Here is a 5,141-nt window from a genome sequence, read left to right as displayed (position 1 = left end):
ATGGCATCCAGTCTGTATCGTTCCCAGAGGAATTACACCACCTATTCAGCCACTAACAGGTATTGACAAGGACAATGATGATCTACGATATGTTACTAAAAGCACCATACACGGGAATGTATTGCCGGAAACCATTACCCACCCCACTTACTGCCACCTGGATAGAAATATCACTTCGCAGAAGGGCTGGGCTGCCACTCGGTCCTGCCAGTGGTTTAGCAGCAAAGGGCAAAATCAGCTGCCTGTTCAAGGGACACTTAGAGTCAGACACAAGCTCACAAAATCTCAGATCTGGATTCTGAACATCTCCAAAGTTCAGATCTAGAGTTTTGTAAAGAACTGGACCATGTACTAAACCAGGATTGGGATTTTGACCTCCCCACTCTCCCAAGGTTGGAAGTGTTGGGGGGGGGTGGGGGGGTATTTCATCCTCACTAAAAAGATGGGGGGTGTGGTGAGGTGGCTGCCCCATACAGACAGGAGAAGGGTTAGGCAGCCTTGGAGAGGCTGCGCAGAACCCAGCCAATCAGGAAAGGGTTTATTGGGAGAGCCAATCAGGAGAAGGCTTGCTGGAGCAGCCCATATATAAAGGGCTGCTCAGCTGAGCAAGGGGCAGTCTCTTCCTGGAGGGCAAAGGGGGAGGACTGTCTGCTGAGGAGCACCAGAGATACTGTGGGGCTGGGCAGGGTAGGGGAGCTGGTGAGAGTGGAGTTACAAACAGTGCTGGTAGCTCCCACGCAGGCTGTGCAAGCTGGTCAATTCTTCATTAGAGGCTATTGTGCTTGTCAAAGTTGTATCCTGTGCTCAAGTAAACCAGCCTCCCCTCAGCAGACAGGTGCCAGCTAAGTGTCCCCTCAAGGATAGGTGGGGACACTTTCTGAGAACACCCCTTATTGCTCCCCAGTCCTCACTGACCCCATCCAAGGCCACTAATTCCACAGGGTTCCAACCGATCAAATTTTTGCAATTAGAAAAAAAAAAGTGCATGCAGTCATAATATTGGCTCATCCTCATGTCTGAGAGAGCGCGATATAAATTGATCATTGGCCATAAAACCCTGCAGCTGATCAGCTTTAACCCTTCCCCTGCCAGGGAGACAGCAAGATCTGGGAACGTACCCTAGGCCATGTTTGCTGTTATAAACAGACTAAAGTTGGTTGTTAATAGAAACTGAAGAGTGGCTGGATTACAGAAAAGTCTTAACATAACACACATGTAGCATCTATTAACCATAACACACACACACAGTGACTGCATACAGCACCTAACACTTAAACCCCGCCCCGAACCTAATATCTAGCAAACGCCACAAGCAATACTGTACTTCCACGGAAAAAAAAAAGAAGGCAGCTCCCCCTTGTGGCTACCCACTGCGGGCAGAGTGGCGGGGCAGCTGCCAATCACACACTAGAATAAGAAATTATAAATATCTCAAATATACAATGAAAATAGATCTGTACAGCACTGAGAATGAAAATAGCCCACGGGTCACTTTGGAATATGTTTGTCATTTAACAGAATTTACACCAACATTTACAGAGTAAATATACAATAGAAATAGAAACTATAGATTATTATGTATATATGTATATAGGTGATAGAGCTGTTCTTCGCCTTTCTACCACCACTGCTGACACACCACAAGAAGAGGGAGGGGGACTGAGTGGATTGGTTGCTAGTCAACTCAGGCGATGGCGGGCGAGATCTCTAGCTGGCATAAGTCAGCATTGTTTCATTGAAGTGGCTGGAACTACGTGATTTTACACCAGCTGGGGATCTGGCCTCATTGACTTCAACTGGAACTAGAGCTGATTGACATCAGCTGGGGATGGCTTGGGGGAGAACTAACTCCAATGGAACTACAACTGATTTACACCAGCTGGGGCTCTGGCCCCATTGACTCCAATGGAGCGACACTGATTTGCACCAGCTGGTAGCCTGCCTTGGTGGCTCTACAGACACAGACTGGGAAGGCTGCACCAGGTATAATGCTTGTGCTCCTTTGATAATCCCCTGCTTGGGATCCTGGGGCCCACTGGGAGCGAAAAGACCTGGAGGGGGAGAAAAAGAGGGAGTTTGGAAGGACCCGCCCCCAATGGGCACATTATTCCATGACTGAGCACGAGGCGATTCCTTGGACCTTTCTGTAAAGCAGCTGGTGCTGGGTCCTGGGGGAGGTGGACCCTGGTCTGATGAGGTGAGGCCATCCCTGTGTTCCTATGCACTGTGGGAAGGAGAGAGAGAGGGACACAAAGGGATGGAAAGAGGGAGAGGGGTGGCTTTGATTCTGACTGCACATGGCCAGCTGTCCCAGCAGAAGTCCTCTACAAAGCTCCCAGGTGACAGGGACTCCAAGCTGCAAGCAGAACAGACTCGGCTCTGATGCCATCAACACCCTGCTCTCCCCAAACTACCTCTGACCTGCACTTCTGTCCCGCTCTCCTCGTCCTGCGGAGTGGGGTCAGATGACAGGTTTACAATTCCAGGCTGAGGTACTGCTCAGCTGAGTGATTCAAATGCCAGGCCTGATTCTCGCCTCAGTGCAAGTCAGGGGTAATGCTATGGAAATCCATGAAGAGACACCAGTGTAAATGAGAGCAGAAAAAAAGTGGGGTCCCGGTCACAGCTGGTGCAAATCACTGAAGTCAAAATGAAATTTCCACCAGCAGGGGATCTGGCTCTGTGTTTCTCCTATGAAGTTTGGAAAAGAGCCAATTCCTAACCCTTCTGATTCCCACTTGGGTTTAAATTCTCTCTCATCTGAGGTGGAAATTTCTTAGGGATGCTGGCCTCTATCAAGCGGCTAATGGATCCTTCCAGGGTCATCCTGCAGCTGCTCCATCCCCATCTCGAAGCAAATGCACCAGCTAGGCAAAATCAGCCTCAGACGCAAAGAACTCAACTCTGCACAGGGCTCATTCATCACTTTCACTCTGCTCCGAAGGTTAGCGGGGCCCACGCGGTGACTCCTAATCCATTGCCCAGGAAAACAAGGTGAATCGGGAAAAAAAGTCTTCACAGTGATGGTACAAAAGCCAGAGGAAGTGACACAAGCCCTAGTAGCTTGTGGGAACCCAGTGGGTCCTACTGAGCAGAAGTGAAATGGTGTTTGGATGTTAACAGGCGGGGTGGGCCTGATTTGCATCTCACGCTATCTTTTTTTTAGTGTGTTTATCCTCAACCCCCTGCAAGGTGGAGCAGTGCTGTCCCAGCTGCAGAACTGAGGCACAGGGAGACAAAGGCCCAGATCCCGAAAGGTATTTCTGTTGATTGCAATGGGAGTTAGGGGCCCAAACAGGGCTGGATCTAGCGTCTTTGCCACCTCAAGCAGAAAAAAAAAAAAAAAAAAGCCACGATCGCGATTGGTGGCAATTCAGCAGCAGCTCTACTGCTGCTTCATTCTATGGCGGCAATTTGGTGGCAGGAGGTGGAGGTGCTGGAGGTGCTGCCCCTCTTCATTGGCCGCCCCAGGCACCTGCTTGCGACACTGGTGCCTGGAGCCGGCCCTGGGCCCAAATACCTTCCAGGATCAGGGCCTGAGGGACTTGCTTAAGGTCTCACAAGACGTCTGTGGCAGCACAAGGAATGAAGGTGTGTCTCCCATGCCGTAGGCTAACACCCTAACCCAGAGGCAGCGGAAGACTGCTTTGAATGGGGGTGGAGGGATGGGAGGGAGGCCAGTGAGTATGCAAAGTCAGTGTAACTTACCCCCCTGGGGCAAGATCTCCAGCTGATATAAACTGGAGTAACGACTGTGAAATCAGTGGAGCTACACTACTTTACACCAGAATGGATTTGGCTTGTTGGACCCAATTCTGATCTCATCTATACCACTGGCATCAGTGGAGTTACACCAGGATAAAACCACTGTCGGATCTGAATCGGGCCCGTTTGGCATTCTGTGCGGCCCTCATTCAGCTCCAGCGTGAGCAGGTGTAGCTTCCATTGAAAGTAGTTGGAGCTGTACCCACTTAAGCTTGAATATGACCCCAGTATATTAGGGGAGAGTTGGGAGCACAAAATAAAGGGGGGGGGTGTTCTACTTCCTCGTATACCCATTTGCTAATTGTCTCTCCAGCTAGGCGCTGTTCCGCCCCATGGTACGTAACTCACCCTAACTGAATGCCACACTGGTGCACGAACACGAAATTATGGCCACACTGTTTCTGACTCAGAAGATTGCAAGGGAGATGTACCCCTTGCCTGTGGTTGCTGAGTCATGTGACCTTACCTTGGAAAAGCCCCATGGGTGGCTTAGGGGTGAAGGCCTGATTTTTAGTGCAGGGATAGGGAATTGGGTGTCATGGGTTCAATTCCCAGCAGTGCCACTGCTTCACACTGTAACCATGGCCCAGTCTGTGCCTCAGTTTCCCCACCTGTAAAATGGCTACTGCGGGGCTCAATTAATGTCTGTTAAAGTGCTTTCAGACCCTTGGATGACAGGTGCAATAGAAGGGCCAATGGTTATTATTTAAAGGCTCACAGGTTGCATGAGGGAAGCCTCAGAAGAGATGGACCTATGGGGAGAAATGGTGCTAATGGAAACGAACGAAGCAGCAAAAAGCTCCAGGGCTTGTCACCCATCCTTCAGTCTTTCTATGTTTCCTCAAGAGGGGATGGACTCCCATCAGAGGGGAAAGCAAAGGATGAGAGGGGAGAAGGTCTCCCAGTCTTTGCAAGGACAAGGGGAGATCAGCCTGGCCTATGCGCTGGCATGAAATACCATCAAGCTTGTGCTAAGTACATCAGGAGTAAGGAAGGGCAGGTTAAAAAACCATACTTAAATGGATGGGACATATCCACAATTATTTCCCCCACCCAAGCCCTAAATCTCGCGGATGGGTGTGATAGTCAGGGGCTCGCCACCAGACATGCCAAGACCTCGCACTAACATACAGGAGACTCCGTAACACACAGTGCACACTGCAACCTACAAAGAGTCCTGTGGCACCTTACAGACTAACAGATGTATTGGAGCATAAGCTTTCGTGGGTGAATACCCAGTTCGTCAAATGCATGTAATGGAAATTGCATATTTATACCTGCCTCTGGAAATTTCCATTACATGCGTCTGACAAAGTGGGTATTCACCCACGAAAGCTTATGCTCCAATACATCTGTTAGTCTATAAGGTGCCACAG

The sequence above is a fragment of the Mauremys mutica genome, chromosome 4, assembly GCF_020497125.1.
Source record: "Mauremys mutica isolate MM-2020 ecotype Southern chromosome 4, ASM2049712v1, whole genome shotgun sequence".
NCBI classification, from domain to species: Eukaryota; Metazoa; Chordata; order Testudines; family Geoemydidae; genus Mauremys; species Mauremys mutica.
The sequence above is the reverse complement of the archived record's forward strand: the minus strand, read 5'-3'. Positions refer to the sequence as shown.